The 18,965-nt window shown below is 42.7% G+C and overlaps 1 protein-coding gene across 3 annotated transcripts in view; it reads right to left on the bottom strand.

The window, feature by feature from the left end:
- Window positions 1-18,965, bottom strand: part of CPQ (carboxypeptidase Q) — a 165,256-nt gene that overhangs the window by 66,228 nt on the left and 80,063 nt on the right. The window lies entirely within an intron of this gene.

Here is an 18,965-nt window from a genome sequence, read left to right as displayed (position 1 = left end):
TATGGAAGTGAGAGCTGGACCATAAAGAAGGCTGGTCACTGAATAATTGATGCTTTTGAATTATGGTGCTGGAGGAGACTCTTGAGAGTCCCATGGACTGCAAGAAGATTAAACCTATTCATACTGAAGGAAATCAGACCTGAATGCTCCCTGGAAGGACAGATCCTGAAGCTGAGGCTCCAATACTTTGGCCACCTCATGAGAAGAGAAGACTCCATGGAAAAGACCCTGATGCTGGGAAAGATGGAGGGCACAAGGAGAAGGGGACGACAGAGGACGACATGGTTGGACAGTGTTCTCAAAGCTACAAACATGACCAAACTGCGGGAGGCAGTGGAAGACAGGAGTGCCTGGCGTGCTCTGGTCCATGGGGTCATGAAGAGTCGGACATGACTAACCGAGTAAATAACAACAACAGGAGTCATTGAGGGGCTAAACTGCATGCTATACACCAATCCATGTAACAAAGCCAAAATTGTTTAAAATGAAAAGCAGCATCAAGAGCCTGCAATTTTGATTGGAAGAGCAGTTTGGGAGAAAGACCCCTTGCCTGTCAGCTGTTTTTCCACTCAAGTATCCCCAAGCTGTCCCCCGGGGTTCCTCAGATGCATATTTGCCCTTGTCAAAAGCCCAACTATTCATTCCCCAGCTAAACTTAGATTTGTTTACTGCTGTGAAAATTAATGTAAAACCCATTCTTTAACAATAACTTTTTGAAACAAAAGCAAGCCCCCCTTGTGCTCACTGCAAGACCCTTTTGCCTGGAGCTGACATAGTTAGTTCCCAGTGGGAACAATGGGAGCTGGCAAGACTTAGGAAGTGGTGGTTAGTTGCTGGGAATAACAAATAGGATTTTGGACTTATGTTCTTATGAAGCGTCTGAGTGAGTATATATGGGGGGGGGGGCGCTAAGGTGACCCCTCAAGTGAACTGTTTACACATTGCCTTGAGTATTCCAGTAAGTGCTGTAACTCAGTGGTAGAGCAACTGTTTGGAGTGCAGAAGGTGCCAGGTGCAGTTTCCAGGTAGGGCTGAGAGGGATACCTGGTGTGAAACCCTGGGGAGCCGCTGCCAGTCAGAGCTGGGTGGACCATTGGTTTGACAGTTTCCTATGTTCCTAATAAAAGTATCCAATGATTTGCAAGCAAGCAAGTAAATGCACTTTAAGATACCTAGACACAGATATTGGCTCACACAGTAAATATTTCCGCAGGCCCTCTCATATTTGGCAGAAGGTGACAGGAAAGGGAAAAAAGCAAAAACAATAAATGGGATGCTGTACACAACAGAATATCGGAGATCCACCAAGACAAGTTTTTTAATAGCTGGCATGTGAACAGAAGGAGATGTTAACCATCAAAAAGAGTATGCTGGCATGACTGTCAATTGAGTGAGCTGTTTTCATCAACACTGGATGACGAAAATGCACCTATGCCTGGAAGTGAATTATGGCCTAGTTTATAAGTGAATTGAAAACCTGAATTTACACCAGAAGTGATGCCTTTCCCATAGCAGTGAAGGACTACCCAGCTAATATGGTGAGAAGTTCCCTGGCAACCATAGATTTGCGAAAAGACCTGATGGAGAATTACTTTTTGTTCCTGTGAAAGAACTCGCATTACAACAGCAGGCATCTTTGAATCCGAAAGTGGTGTAATCTGTCATGGGAGCAGAAATTGGTGGCATAAAAGTGTACGAGCAAATTTCAGAATGTTAGATAAAGAGAGGCTGCTATTCAAGTAGCTTCAGAAAAAACAGAGGAAGCTGCCTTTTACCAGGTCAGACTCTTTGACCATATGCCCAGTAATGTGTACTCTGACTGGCAGCAGCCCTCCAGAGTCTCAGACTTTTACATTAACTGAAGCCTGGAGACTGCAGTGATTTAACCTGGAACCTTCATTATGCCAAATATATGGTGTACCACTAATCCAACTCTCCTGGGGTATTTCTCCTCAGAAGTATGAAAAGTTATGGGATTTCAGCAAGAAGTTACAGCATATTCATGGATCAAAAGTAAAGCAGTAATAAGACTGCACCAAAATCTTTGCAGGACCAAATAGTATTAAAAACAGGATTGTGTGCGACCACCCTGATAGAATCATGAACACAAACCATCACAAATGTGCGCAATAAAAAAAAAGATGTCTGGAGGAGCCTCCAAAAGTTTTAATGGGGCTGGTGGTCTCTTTAAATGGCAAAGTATATTGTGGTAAGTCCATTCTGTTGCTTTAGGGGGGCCTTGGACCTTTGCCCCCAAAGTTCCATCCTGATGGCACTACTACCTAGGAGACAAAGCACTGGACTCTTTCCAAAGCAAAATGCCCTACATACATTCTGTGGAAATATTACATACTATTACATATTTATAAGCTCACATCGTAAGAGTTAATCTTCCACAACATTTGTTTCTAATTCAGAGTTAGAGAGGTTGACCACATCTCCCTTGAACAGGCATGGCACAAACACAGGTATATCCCTCTCTTTCTTTCTTTCTTTTTTGCTAGTTCACAACCAAGAGGAACAACAACATATCCCATGCCTTCCGACGTGATTTGCAAGAGCAATGCAGCTTCCCCGATACAGGCGTACCATTTTATTTATGTTTAATATACTGAGGAAACATCAACATGTGCATTCAGGATCATGTTTTGCCTGTTTCAGAAAGGTATTTAAGGATTAGGGCTATTTCTAGGCAACCCATCCATGTGAGCCTGGGGTTTACTACAGTTTCACAGCTAAATCACTGCCTTTTTGTCCCCGAATCCTTATCGAGGATAATAGCAGAAGAGAAATTAAATGCTGGGTACATTTCAGATGCACGATGACTAATTCAGTTTCCTGGCAGGCCAGCACTATGACGATTATCCAGCACTTGTCAGTCATGTGCTGTGTTCTCACCAGGACAAGCTGTTTTTAATAACAACGAGGAAACCAGGCAGAGGGGGTGCTTTGTCCTCCCACTCACATATGCACAGCCATATTAGGGAGTTGCTTCTTTTTTTATAAAAAAAAAAGTCAGGATGCCCTAACTTCTCCCAAAGCAATCTCCCACTCCATGTTTCTTCTTATTCTCAAGTCTATTACAAGAGTGTGTGAAACATCATAGTATTCTAGTACAGGACAATCTGCTTGTGTAGCAGCTCTTATGCTTTCTTTCAATGGGTTCTGAATCCAGTACAATAGGTTCCTTATGGCTCTTGCATGCTGCCCTTTCAGCAAACAGGTCTGCTGTGTGGCCCATCAGAAGGAAAGATTTCCTGGCCTAAAATTCACATTTTCAAAGGAGTCTTCCCTTAAAGGCAGCTGATGCATGGCAGTCAATGCATTTCCCCCTTCATGCAACACTCCTGCACAGTAACATTTCATTGCGCTATCCTGTCCGTGAGGATAGATGCTGTTGGACCAGCTTCTATCAGCCCAAACTAGCATAGCCAATGATCAGGGATGATGGGAGATGCCTCCAGCAACAGATGGAGGGCACGAGGTTGGGGAAGCTAGCAGTAGTACATGACAGGGTGACATCTCATTGTGCTATCTTCTCCATGAAGGGAAACCTTGCAGAGGCAGTGGATAACGATAGGTTTACTGTGGTCTCCTCTTGATTGTAAAAATCTGCTGAACTGCCTGAGAGGGTGAGGACCCAAAATGAAAGTGTCACTAACAAAGAAGCAAACTAGATGTGATGAGCTCCTTGTCTGTTTTAAAGTAAATGGCATCCATATGGTGTCTCAATCTTTGTACCTGCTACAGTCCTGATCTAGATTGCCCCCTCCCATGGCTGCTCTTTGCATTGGGAGGAAAGGCCCCATTGGCACCAATGGGAACTTTCCCCCCAATGCAAAGAGCAGCTGTTGGGGGGTGGGTTCCTCATCCTTCCCCCAACTGATGGCTGCTGTGTACTTTAAAAACACACACAGTGTAAAGGACTGGAAGAAAGTGATGTTTAATCCCACCCATTACCTTTGGTATTTGATTTTGGGGTTGTTGTTTTTTAAAAAATGCTCTCTGATTTTCTTTTTTCCTGTGGCAGGATGTGAGAGCATGAGCACAGGACTCTCCTTTTCTCCTGTTTAATAAGCTTCATGATTTCAATAATTGCTAAGCTGGGACCTAGTACCATAAAACTTTAAAATCTAGAAAATATGGACATATGCTTTGCAAAGGGGTTGTAAAGTTACATGCACACACACAAAAAAGAAAGACTGCAAAGTTGAATCTTTCAACTTACACTTGAATCAGTTTTCTCACCATGTTGTTGTTTCTTTATTGCAAGTTGCTTATCATTTAACAGCTCCTAATTAGTAACATTTATCATTAATTTCTTGCTAACAATATTCCTGTTTTTACAGAGTTAGAGAACACATCTTTTTCCTCCCTGGCTAACAGCGAACCTAAAAACAAGTGTAGAAATATTATGATTCTGCACAACCTGTCACCTTTCCCTCTCCAGTCAACCTCATTAAAATGGGGGGTAGGGAAGACCTAAACTAAAACAAGGGCAGGAGACTGGGCCTTTCAAGAGATCTGTGGGTCTTTTGGATCCAGCAGATCCAAAGTCACCAATCACTGAAATACTGTTTTGGGGCTTTCTGTCAGCTGCTATCAGCATCTGATTTCTGTTCACAGTGATAATTTTCAGCCATTGTTCTTACTTTGTTATGAACATCTTCATGGTTGCTTGCCAAATAACCCCCTAGTATAATTTTTAGCCTGCCCCATTGCTGCAGTATGTTAGGGCAGAGGCTCCAGCTTCTCCAGAGTATTGGAGGGGGGCCGACACAATTCAGTACAGCTCCGTCTGGTACAACGGCTGAGATCCTACCTGCCTGTGGACTATTTCACCAAAATGCATCTCTGGGTTATTTGTGGGGTATAGGAATTCATTCATTTTCTCTCCCCAAAATATAGTCCGCCCCCTCCCACAAGGTCTGAGGGACAGTGGACCGGCCCCCTGCTGAAAAAGTTTGCTGATCCCTGGACTAGATGACCCTTGTGGTCCCTTCTAACTCTACAATTCTAAAAAAACCCTCACAATTTTTGACAAAGCACCACAGAAAAGCTCTTCTCATGCTGAATGTTGTTCATGTGCTGCTTACCCCAGTTTTCTTTCCCTTTCGTTTTTTCTTTATTTGATACAAATATCAAACAGAAACACCAATGTACAAATAAAATTCCGGGACAGAGAAAAGGCCCGATAACTACAATGGCCCGACAGCTGAGCAAACAGAATATCTACTGTAGAAGAAGACAATTGTTCTCAGATTCGTCAGACAGAAGGACTTACGGCATCATAAACAACAGGAGCTGATTATAATTCTTCAGACACTTGAATCATTAAATGTCGCATATTGCACTGGAAGCATTCTCGTAATGTCAGTACAAGGATATGTCCAGCCCAAATAAAATGACTCTACTCTGCAAAAAAGGCATCCTGCTATGATTGCCCTTTCAGGACATGGATATAATGCCAAAGCTTCTCCGAAATGACTGTTCCCCACAGTTTACTGTACCAGAGATCTATGGCAAGAGTCCTGTCACTCCTCCACAGTTCTGTTATCTCAGGTCTAGCAAAATTGCATTCACTTTTTTGGTGTTATAACAGCTGCTTGCCCAGTTGCAGTGTTTATCTCCTTGAGCACCCCATCCCAAAATCTCACTACCTATGGGCACTGCTGATTACAGTCCCACAAAAGTTCTGGGGGAATTGCAACCCAGCTTGTGTGCCAATCTCACGGGGGTATAATACCATCTGTCGATTGTTTTTAATGTATTCTCCCTGATATACACAGAAGCAGACTGTGACGCCTTCACCCTGCATATGCTATCCCACTGAGTAGAAGGAATTTCCTCTGCTTCTTATGTAGAACGTTGTCCATGTGCTGTTTGCCAGCTCTACGATTCTACGAATCTTACTTCAACGCTGATAATGGGACAGCGCAGTCCACCACAACTGAGGTAGCAGGCTACTTTGAGGGTCTCAGGGCAGGGCATGCAGAATTCGCAGCTTTGTCCTCCAGCCAAGAGAAGGTTCAGGAGGAACAGGTGGGAGGCTGCTGCCTCCAGCATCAGTCACTTGAGGCAACTGCTTCACTCTGCCTACGGGTGGAGATGGCTGTGCCCTTATCCCACAGTAGCTTGGTGGTCAGAATTCTGTAAAGAGAAACTGATGGTGGAATATTTATCAGGTGCATAAGTGTGATAGGATGTGTGGTTAAAGTGGTGTCTGTTGGTTTCCTAAACAAGATTTCTCTCTCTCTCTCTCTCTCTCTCTCTCTGTGTGTGTGTGTGTGTGTGTGTCTGTGTAGAATGAGATTTCTCAGGAGGAAGAGGGCACATCTTTTTAAAAAGCTACATTAAGTCTGGTTTTGATACTACTATAGGACTAATGAAGAACGAAATCGATGACCGACAGCAAGCGGGCTGACAGGGGGTGAGGAGCAATTAGTTCCCTGAGAAACAAAAGACATCTGGGAGGTAGAGCAGAGCAAATGTACAGCCTGGGTCGGCCAATTCAGGTGGTGTGTCGTAACAGACTTCATTGTGTTTTCTTCGCCACACTAAAGTTAAGAGCGCTATGGTCTCCGAGGTCTCTTTCATTATCTACATTCCATGTGGCCAATTAGCAGGCATGAGGGTATTCTCTGACTAGTGGCGGGGAGCGACAAAGAGGATGTGCCTTTATATCCCATTAGTGCTCTTCCTTTCGGCCTCTGAGAGGTCACAAGGAAACCAGACACTTTACTTCCAAGACATAAAAAAGAAAAATAGATGTTCCCCCAACCCCTGCCATGTACACCCTGGCTGCCCCCGTTAAAAGACTGAATCCTGGATCACCCTGCCGGCAGACAAAACGTGAAGTAGAGAAGACTGAATGGCCATACAAAGCCTGCTTTAAGGAACTTGCCACTGAAGAACACACCAGGGGAAGATATCCAGCAGCTCATGGATAGCTCTTGTGAGTCCCCGTGACAAGTCGCTCCTCGTAATTCACGAAGACATAAACCAGGGCTGGAAGAAATGTACTGCGGATCCACATGGATTGAAACGCAGAAGTGTGTGCATGTGTATCCAAATGCATCGCAACTGCCTAGGAAGCAATTGGATACTGACAAGCTGGAACGTGTGCAGAGGACGCCACCAAGATGATCAAGGGTCTGGAAATGTAGCCTTGTGAGGAACAGTTGAGGGAGTTGTGTATGTTTAGCCTGCAGAAGAGGAGACTGAGAAGTGATACAATAGCCATCTTCAAATATCTGAAGGGCGGTCACATGGAAAATGGAACAAGCTCTTTTTCTGTTGCTCCAACTAAACATTAGACAGAACTATCTGATGGTAAGGGCTGCTCCAGCAGTGGAATGGACTACCTTGGAAGATGGTTGTTTTGGATGTTTTAAGAGGTTGGATGGCAATCTGTCAGGGATTCTTTAACCATGATTCCTACATTTCATCAGATTGGACTAGATGGTAGTTGGGATTTCTTCCAACTCTACAATTCTATGATTCTAAATTTTCAGTCATTATACCACTAATGTTGGGAGTATGACTTTTATTTGTTATCCAGGTGTGTATACATTTACTTAGTTTTCATAACTTAGTCTGCCTTTCTGGCTAGCCATGACCAGGATAAAGAGCCACTGAATTGCCCTGTGCTTCTTGTGGTCTATACAGCCCAATATTGTCTGTTCCAGACTCCCCCAACCTGGCACCTTTCAAATGCTTCATAAAGCAACTCCCATCAGCTCTCTAACCCAGCCAAAATATATGGAGGGTATGAGATCGGCCTGGTGATAGCTCTCCAAGGTCCCTGGTGTGGAGATCTCTCCCAAACCTTGAGACTTGTTATAACTGCACTGAAACTGGAGCCACCTTCTGCATGTTCTCTCCCACTGAGCTATGGGAATGCCTCAATGGCCAATGAGGGCATACCGTACTGTGAATCCTGCTCAGCACATATGCACAACAGGAGGATCAGAGTGGAGCTCAATCCTGGGTCTTAAGAGACTCCCTTACAGGACAAAGAATGGTCACTGTTATTGATCTCAAGTAATGTCCCTCCGATATCCAGTAGTGGCAATTTATTTTACTTTATTTATGTATAATATGTGTGTGCTTATAGATATATATTTGTGTGTGTGCACTTGTGGGCATGCACAGAGTCAGATAGAGATAGATAAAATTGCAATCAATTCTCAGATTTCTGAGTGCAGATCCTTAAGGCAAGACCATCTGCACACAAAAGGGAGGTATCAAAGGGCTTGGGGGACGATGACCCCGAGGTTTGCACAAGTTGTTTTTTTTATAAAAAAAGGGGGTGAAGGTAGTGAAAAACAGTCCAATAGGTACTGAATATTCCCCATGAGCCTGAAATGCCAGTTGTCGTTGCAGGTGGAATGGAATGGCATATTCTAATAGAGGGCACGGTTGCCTGGCACCATTGTTGCAGGCTCCACGTATATGGAATGTACTCAAAGTAGCTTACAAACAAGGGATGTGGGTGGCGCCATGGCATGCTTTCAGAGTGTGAGAAGGATCATGTGAACCTCCTTCGTGGCACCATATCCAAGACCATCTCCATCAGCTCAGTCAAGGAGGAGCTAATGCATTCATTTGGTTGGACTTAACCACCTAGTGGCACAGAGGAATTATTGCCTTCAATTACTGTATAGCTACCTCCCAACTTGGGACGCGGGTGGCACTGTGGGTTAAACCACAGAGCCTAGGACTTGCCAATCAGAAGGTCAGCGGTTCAAATCCCCGTGATGGGGTGAGCTCCCATTGCTTGGCCCCTGCTCCTGCCAACCTAGCAGTTCGAAAGCACACCAAAGTGCAAGTAGATAAATAGGTACCGCTCCGGCGGGAAGGTAAACGGCGTTTCCGTGCGCTGCTCTGGTTCACCAGAAGCAGCTTAGTCCTGCTGGCCACATGACCCGGAAGCTGTACACCGGCTCCCTCGGCCAATAAAGTGAGATGAGCTCCACAACCCCAGAGTCGGCCACGACTGGACCTAATCGTCAGGGGTCCCTTTACCTTTAGCTTACAAACAAACAAAAATCTCTAACACCATCTGATGCTCCTCACATCTGGGATGAATCCAGTGTCCTGCTAGCAATCTATATAGGTTCTCCTCTCCCTGGACTTGGGAACAGAATGTGCAATGCCGCAGCAGCAGCAGCCAACAGCTAAAACAGAAACAACCCAAAATAAGAGCCTTGGTTGGTTTTTGGCACTGAATTTGCTTGCCATTGAAAGGAACTCTAGAAGCTAAGTCCACGTAACCTTTGGCTCAAATTAAGCCTTGGTCCCCAATTTCCAAAAAAATTGGCTTTATCTGGACTCTTCTCTCCCCAACTTTTCTTTTCCTTTGCATTTCGGCTTCAGAACAAAGCCAGATTACCCTTTTCATCCTCATTATTTTTTCATAGTTTACTGATCTTTCATTAGTTGCTTAGAAAGCCAACACAACTGAAGAAGCAAAGCATCTGCTTTGTGAGCCGGTATTTTAAAATTACAGTTTCATTACACTCCCCCCCCCCCCCCAAGGCTTACTGACAGGGAACATAACGCTGAAACAAACAAATCACAGAGAAGTCAAAACAAATACTTTCCTTCGATTCATTTTCTTGACAGCTTTCACTGACGGACTATAATTCCCTCTCTCCCTCCCTCTCCCTTCCCCCACCCCCATGCCCAATCTTGAAAGAATTTCGGAGCTGGCATCCCATCTTGTGAACAGCTTTTAGGCGCATGAACAAAGTGAAGCGGGCTCTGTTTTTAACGGCAAGCCTCAAGTCAGTGATGTGGAGAGCTCTGGCACCGCTACAAAGGGCAGGCAGAATGGGTGCAGTCTAAACAGATATGGCTGTTTGGTTTCTGTTCCGGAACTGCTGAGCACAGAAGTAAACTGCACGGACCATGTTTGCTTGCTCTGAATATCCCAAATAGCTAAGGCTTGATTAAGGGGGCCCCTTTTCTTTCATCTGACCAAAAACGAAAAGGGGAAAAAGAAAAGGGGGAGGGGGAAGTAGCCCAGGAAGTTGCCTCAGTATAACTGATTTTTTTTAATGTTGTGTGCTTTCAAAAGTACATTTGCTACAACTGCACGCAACAGCTTAAGGAGAAATTTGTTTTTGACACATCCACAATCCAAGAGCAGGAAATTTGGAATTCACACACTTGTTTCAGCTCCTGCCATTTATGCCGGAGTATTCAGCCGTCACAGGGGAGATCCTGAAATTTCTCATTCTGAATTCAATACGAAGCCATAATGTTGCCACAGAAATGTCTCCTGAAGTGAAATTTGAAGCAAATCAGGGGAGTTTTTCTTTAAAAAAAAAGTCCCAAAGGTTTTCAAGGAAACCCAAAGGTCTTTCATTAAAACTATTGTTTTTCATTTGGGGTGGTGCTGGAGGCCTGAATGTCCATGGGCTGTTGATGGATTTCTACTAAAGCAAAATGGAGGTTTTTCTTAACAGGCCAGAATGAGGTATAGTAAACCATTTTGACAAGCTCTGAGATTTTTCTCAGGCAGAGTTCAGCACATCACCTTGCTGTGTACATGCCTTGAATTGAACTAAAATTATAAGGTGCCAATCTGCATAAATCTGAACACACCTGGTTGCTGAGGGACATGTCAACATGGTGATACTTAAGTAATAAAAGATGTTTCAGAATTTCCCTTTTCATTTATCTACTAACTATTGATACACATGTGACTGTCAGTTGTGCGTAGAATCCACTGCTGTTAAACAAGGTGCCCCAAAATTGCTGACAGAGAGCTATTTCGTTTTATGCTTAAAGCTCCCAGAGTAAAACGACGAGACCCAGAATTGAACCACTAATCAAAGTGCAAGAGTGCCAGTATTCGTTTCCCAAGTCCAAATAGCATGCTCCTATTGATTCAACCTAAAATGGTGTTTTTGGTGCCACAAGATTATGTTATTTGACATGTTTCATATCCTGCCTATCTTTCAAGTAGCTCAAGGCAGCACACATGGTCCATCTAGTTCAAGATCCTGTTCTCACTGTGGCTGACCAGATTCCTGAGGGAAGCCTGCATAAGCACAAAAGCACTCTGCCTGCCTGTGATTCCCAGCAACTAGTACACAAGGGAAATTTTAACCTGGATCTCCCAAGTGCTAGTCCAACGCTCAGACCATTACACCACACTGTATTTCATGTTCATGTTCTGGATCTTAACGTTACGATTCAGTTTGCTGAATTCTCAAGTGCATATCTTGTACTTGGATCAATGAAAAGATGGTGAACATTTTTTTTTTAAAGGGAGTACAATAAATTCTCGGGTTGTGTCCTCATCTAATTGGTTAACGCTGTTCCATAAATCTACTGCCATGTTGATTTGCTTGCTAAATCAATGGGATTTCAGCCAACAGTAAAACACATACACCACTGATTTAGGTGCACAAATTATTCTCTAAAGCAACAGTTGCACAGCTTGCATTCTCTGATTTAACTGCTCCTGCTTTCTCCTTTTCTTGCTTATTGAGGTCTATTACCTCAAAAGACCTGCTAGACTGCATTCCTGCATTTGCAGCTTGCAGAGCTGATGAAGAAGCTTTCACTACCTGTCTACTGAAAACCTACAAATTTCCTATAAAACATTGGTCGGGGATTTATACTGGATCATTCACACATCATTCCTCAGTATTATTTGTTCTCTGATGCTTCCACAGCGTTACCCCATTATTGCTGCTGCTGGACGGTCACTCAGATGTTATAATGGAACAAAAGTGAGACAACCCCCACCTCAAACCTTGAACATTTGTGGTATGAAAAGTTACAGGGACATGCACAGAAAACTTCTGCAGGTGCGAACAATACTGAAAGCAGGATCATGTATAACAACCGCAATACCATCATGAGCACAAATTCTCATGCACAGTAAAGGTGATGTCTGAAGGGGCCCAGTGTGGTGATGCAAATGACAAAGAAAAGATGACTGCCAGCCTATAGGTGCAATGGGCTGAGGATCTGTTATACTGAACTGTCTAAAAGGTGAGATGACAGTAGAATAGATTCTCAAATACCAAAACCTGACCATATGTTTTACTTGGGGTTTTTAATCACACAGAAGTTCTGCAAGAATATATTGATGCTGTAAATCAAATCCCTCGAACACCCTTTATATACAGTTGGAAGGGATGAGCTAAGCCACTCAAGTTAATGTGATATTTGCCCCTAACAAGTGCAAAGGTCACTATGGTACTTCATATCCCACAACCATCCCGATTTCAGCAGGACATCCTGGATTTACAGAAGCTACTGATTGGATCCTGGAATGTCCCATTTTTTGGTCTGGTGTTCTGGTGTGAGTCAGCTGGCTCGCACCAGACTAAAAGACGCTCTTTTTTTGGTCTTTTACTCTTGTGTGAATCAGCAGACTTCCCAGGAGAGCGTGGGACCAAAAAACAAGCATCCCGGTGAAGGGTATGGTACTTTTCCTTGTCACCTGATCCCAAAAACTGATGTGCAAGCTGAACTAGGATTGCAGCTTTAAGATGGGGGGTTGATCAAGAAGACCTCTCATGGATCTCTTCCAGCACAGTGGTTTCAATTGTTAAAAACTGAGATTTGGACAAAGAAGAACCCGTAAGAATGGTGGAAATGATATTGAAGTGCTGAAGCACTTTACCCTATTATGAAAATTGCTGTCTCTAAACTGTAGTCTTTTGGAAGAGGAGAACCTTTAACAATTCAGACAGCACAATTGAAAAAAGATCTAAAGACAGAAATCAAAGAACATTTAAAGGAAATTATGATGACTCAAGTATGTGAGCAGGTTCATATGTGACCAAACTATCATGTACACTTCTGTATAAGCTGCTGCTCTGTATCGGCAACTATGCTACTTTAGAAATATGCAATTGGTGTGGTTGTGTATGGAGAAACAAATAAATGTGGCAGAGATGTATGTATTAACAATAAGACTTTGGGTTTTGGCGCTGGTGGCAAGCTGGCTTGTCCTACAACACTTGATAGACAATAGATCACTCTCAATTTGTAGTTAATGCTGCTTCAGCTAAAGTCATTGTTTGTTTTATAAAATGCCTATTTTATCCCATTCAAAAACAAAAACAACAAACGCATATGAGATTAATAAAGCCATAAAACCTGCCTTACTAATTGTTAACACTTGGGGAAACCAGAATGCACGGCATCAGTTACATTTTTACAGAGAGAGAGAAAATTATCAATGTGTCACTATACCTGCAATTCATCATTCTATACAGCTCAGCGAGTACATTACAGTCACAGAAACTGCATTGAATAACATTTTAAATCCTTTCCCCTCAAGGGTCCTGTGCATCTGATTATACCGCGCAGAATTATCTGCAAACATTGGAATGGTGTGCTGAGTTCATAGATTTTAAAGGCCTTACAGCATGTGGGTATAATCACTTCTTGCTCGCCTCTCCCACATGTTATGCAATATCCTTTGCAAATGATATACAATAAATCGAATGGATGTGATTAATGTTCGTCATAAATCTGCTTTGGCTGCAACATTTAGGAATTCACTTAAGGCAGATAAAAAAAAAAAGCTGAGCTCTTTCCCTTCTCAAGAATATCCCACCTGCTATAAACTCAACCTTGACTATCTCTTTTTAAACACAAAATGTGTTCTGCACGTCACCTGCAACCTATTCTCTTTCATCCTTTAAGGTTCTCCTCCAATTCTATCAGAGTAGATTAAAATTGATAACTGGCTTCAAGAACTGTTGATCCTCTTTGAAGTTGGGGAGTTTGCCAGAGAACCCATTTAATTTAATGAAACCAAAATTGGGCAGGTCAAGAGGACATCCCCAAAGCATCGCCCAGAATCGGAAGCTTGAGAAATGCTTGCATTTTAAATCTTCTGCATAAAGTGGCTGAGTCAAAGGAATTGCCAGGCATGGTCATGTGAGTGGAGAAATACAAGTAGCATTTTTATATAGTTTTTTTTAGTGCCCTTCAAACACTTACAGGTTGAAGGTTCTGTCTTTTAATTCAAGAAAGAAATCAGCAGTGCCTTTTCTTACCTGATCATTTAAAAAGTCAGATTAAGGATGCAATTATATGCACAATTACCCTGAAGTATCCTTACTCTTGTGTTTCAAGGGATGAAGTAAAGAGCTATTGGATGGTGCTTTAATTGCCTTAGATCCATTTTTAAGACATGTATATATGGCCCTTTAAAAAGGCAATTTAAAAAAGGAAAACCATATTTTCAGAGGTGTGCATTTTCCATTCACAGGATGGCTGTTTAATGTATCCTTATGAATGCATGTGTGAAAATAGCTCTGAAAAATAGTTCACCCATGCAGCCTGTTCCAACATGTTCCTCTCACCTGAATGTGGATTAAAAAGGAACAAAATAAAATCCAGTACACAGACCCATGATAACCTTGGAAGAGGTTGTAGTGACATCCCACTATGGCAGGTGAGGTGCAGCCAATCCATCTACAGCATTGATGATGCCTTGTTACCCTCAGCAGCATCCTATACATGTCTATTCAGAATTAAGGTCCAATGAGCAAAACAGCTGCTCTGCCACAGAGATACAGTTTGCATCTCTGTCTGTTGAGAGAGTCATTATTTTTATTGCTTCAGTCACTGTCCAGAAAAGCAAATCTGAAATGCAGATATATTGCTCTGACTCCTTGTATGAAAGTGTCTCCACAACTCTCATATTCTAAATCTTTAAACATAAAACCCCAGGAAACATTGTCAAATGCTTTCTCAGCGTCTAAAAAAATCAAAGGTCCAATGAGTTCAATAAGACTTACTTTCAAATAAGAGTATATTGCAGGGGTGGGGAACATGTGGTCCTCTATATGATGCCAAGGTCCTCAATTTTCAAAAGCTCCAGCCATATGGTGTTGAGGCTCCCAGCTCCAGCCAGTATAGCTAATAATCAAGACTGGTGACTGGGAGCAGCCACTGGGACCATATAACACAGGTCCTAAAAGATCTACATTGGCATATATTAGAGAAAATAACATTCAGAATGCATGCTGTTAAGAGAAAATTGAATTTAAATGTGTCTGTTAGGCAAACTTACATTCAAAAACGCATATAGCAAGAGGAATTTGTACTAAAATGCTAATGGATTTTCATGATGACTGAAACCAATGTTGAAATGTGGAGAATGAAACAAAATCAGAAGAAACTGAGAGAAAACAAAATGGATACAAGTGCTCATCCCTAGCTACCAGTTTGACTAACTGTTCCCGGGAAAATTTTCCTCTACACTTTTCAACATGGGGAAAGAACCACACAACACTCACTTCTTTTATGTCCCCTGTGCAAAATCATGGTTGCACTGATAGTTGTATTCATATTTCACCCAAAACAGTGATTTTCAAACTCTCCATTATCATCTTCAGTAATCCTCTTTTCCATGCTGAATCCTGTCTCTAAGATTCTGCAAGCAATACAGTATAAAAGACTATCTTTTCCCTTTCCCTTTCCTCTCCTCCTTTATTTAATATGGACAGTTCTGTTAACCTGAAAGCTAGAATGCTATTTTGTTCTTTTTAGTTGGTTCTCTGAAAATTATTACAATACTGATTCTACCCGGCAGTGGCGGAGCTTCATACTCTGACACCGGGGGAGGAGAGCAGGTGGGGGCAGGGCTGGCACACATCCTGGGGGCGGGGCATGCTGCGTGTCCTGGGGGCAGGGCACCCAGCGTGGGCGGGGGCGCAGCTGCAATGGCACCCTGCTGGGATCGCACTGCCAGGGGCGGTACACTCCCCCTGGACTCCTCTTCCTCTCCCAGTGCTATCTGGATAGCTCTGTCATTTGGAACAGAATGGCTGCCTGCATTTAAAAAAATAAAATAAAAACACATAATTTTAAAGGATTCCACATTCACGGTTGCTACCAAAAAACAAAACAAACAAAAGAAGAGTGAACAAGTTGTGTCCTCTTTAGATAATTACTTCCAAGTGCCTTCAGGATTACAGCAGGTGAAGTGCAAGAAGAAAGATAAGTCTTTCTGCAGGTAATGCAAAGTGACAGTAGTCGAACTGCATTGACTTTAGTGGTGTCACTTAGAGATTACAGTAATGTAAATGAACATTATAAATCAGTTAGTCCCTGGAACATTTTCTGCTACATTTTTCAAAAATGGGTGAAGAACCACTACACTCGCTTTTCTTATGCCCCCAGTGCAAAACCATGATTGCAATTCATATTCCATGGTTTTCACGATTTCCATTTTCATCTTCAGGAATCCTCTTTTCTGCATCAACTTATCTGCTGTAGAATCCGTGTGCAATACAGAGACCACCGTAGGACACACCCTGATCTCAGTTCATGCATAGCATGGTTTGGGGGCCTGTCATTTACCCCATGTCAACCCCATGTCATTTACCCCATGGCACCCAACTTCCCCCTATGGCTGCGTATTGCAAAGAGAGATCAGTATGGTTGAGTCAGCTGCAATTTAGGATAATGGCCCTTACAAATCACTTCAGTTGTCAGGCATAAATGGAACTTTATAACAAAAAATAGCAAATGGGCTCAAAGTAAAGATGTGGAATATGCTCTGTGGGAGGCATGCCTTTCTGTAACATAGCACAGGTTGAGGTATCTATTTCCCCCCTCTGTTATTGCATTTTCCACAGTATGCCTATGGAAAGACCTGAGTTATCTGAAAGGCTCCAACACATGAACAGGAGTGCCAATCATTTAACCTGGCAAATTAAAGACAGCCAGGTTATTCATCGTGTGTGTGTGTGTGTGTGTGTGTGTGTGTATACATGTATACCAATGAAACTAAAACTACTATACCACGTCACCCCAAAACCAAAAGCATAGCAGCACACCTTGAAACTGTCTAAGGAGTCAAGAAAATAACTCGGCGGCTTCCTCCAACCATACTGTCAAAGCTCAAGGCAGGACTGATTGAGATTTGGCGAGCACTCAATTCTGACATCGCAGAATAGATGGATAAATACTGTACATGTTAGGCTTTCTTATTATTATGTCCACAGCTCCAGAAATACAATATATGAGCAGCTGTAAACATGATGAATGGATAGGCCTGCATACTAAACCCCTGCGGACATCGTCCATTCAGCAAGTTAGAGTATACTGCCATGTGGATAGGAAAGTGGTTGCAGAACCCTACATGTGCTGGGCCTCTTCAAAAAGCTCTGACCAACAACAATCCTATGACACAGTGACTCTAGAAGTCCTTGTGTAGAAGAACAAACAAAAACCATTTTAAGGCTGCTTCATACACTAGATCTGTTCAGATATAATGTTTAAACCACAGTTTAGCGTTGTGTGCACAAACCATAGACTCACAAACTTATTTCTGCTCCTCAAACATGACTGTGAGGAGGAGATTGGAAGTATCTGGGTTTTTTAAAAACTTCCTTTTCTTTTGCTTTTCCATTACAGCGGTACCTCGGGTTACATACGCTTCAGGTTACAGACTCCGCTAACTCAGAAATATTACCTCGGGTTAAGAACTTTGCTTCAGGATGAGAACAGAAATTGTGCTCCGGAAGCGTGGCGACAGCAGGAGGCCCCATCAGCTAAAGTGGTGCTTCAGGTTAAGAACAGTTTCAGGTTAAGAACGGACCTCTGGAACGAATTAAGTACTTAACCTGAGGTACCACTGTACATCCATAAGGAACTATGGTCTGTTTAAATTATGGTTACCAAACTAATCAGGATCATAAACCATGGCTTGATTCTGGCATGTTTGAACAGGACATGGTTTGCATTAACCTTAGTTCTCCAAGATGCTATGGAATGGGTAACTACAGTCAGCTTAAAAGGAAAAGAAGATGCCTTCAGTTCTGCCTCACAAATTTGCTAAAAGAGGGGAAGCACTCGCTGAGTCTCATGTACATATTTTGGGTGCAAATGCAGTGTATGCCAAACAAATGCAATGTGTGAGGGAGAAAAATAAATCATGTTTTGAAAGACAGGCATACTGCTCATACATGCACCAAAGACACATAAATTGGCTAGGTTTCCTGCCATGTGTGTGCGCATGCCATTGAGAACGCACACTTATCTCCCATAAGGTGTTACATTCAACATAAAAAAATTCTATACTGCACCAAATTATATATATAATGGACCACACTTGCTGTTGTGTGTGAACATACCTAATTATTTCTGTGTATAAAAAACATAAAAAACCTGACCCAATGCACAGAACAATATTCCATCTCTGGATTCCTTCCAAGACCTTGTTAGAAACTGCAGCCTATATTTATGTGCAGATTTATTGCTGCAGACATGGGGAGAAGGGGAGAAAGACACACACACACCCGAGCGCATGCAAAGGAAACTATAAAGAAACACATCTTCCAAATACAGTGTCAGTTACAATGAGAAGCTCCTCAGAGCACTTTGGCATATAAAATGCGCTCAGAGAACATCAAGCAGCATATAAGAAAAGGGCATGGGAAAATTCACCCAAAAAGCAAGAAGTTTCCTGAATGAAAATCTGTGATGCATGTGAACTGAAAGGGCACAAGCAGAATCGGCCACCCATCACAAGATGCTTCCGAAAAGCACGGCAAGATGCAAGTGTACGTTTCAAGCATTTCTGACTACCTTCACTCACAAAAGAGCTGCACTGGGATTCCTATTGTCAATTATTTAAAGGCTGGCGAGGCAGAGGAGGAGAATGCCTCATGTTCCACATGTCACAACAAACCAGCTTTTCCAAGAAATTAGGTTTCTCAGATTTCAGAGGTTATTCTGCTGCCAAGAACTAAGGAAATAATAGGAACACAGGAAGCTGCCTTGTTCTTATGGGTCCACCCTGCACAATGTTGTCTACTCCATGGGTGGGAACCTCAGCCCTGAGGGCCAGATGCAGCCTTCCAGGTCTGTCTCCCTGGTGCTCAAGACACTTCTCATGCTTCTTGAGGGCTTTTGCTTGACGGAAATGTTTCCATGAACTCTGGATAATAATGCCTCTTGGATAATAATTC

The sequence above is a fragment of the Podarcis vaucheri genome (assembly GCF_965113315.1).
Source record: "Podarcis vaucheri genome assembly, chromosome: 8".
Lineage (NCBI taxonomy): Eukaryota > Metazoa > Chordata > Lepidosauria > Squamata > Lacertidae > Podarcis > Podarcis vaucheri.
Note: the sequence above shows the minus strand (reverse complement) of the source record. Positions and strands in the feature narration are given on the sequence as shown.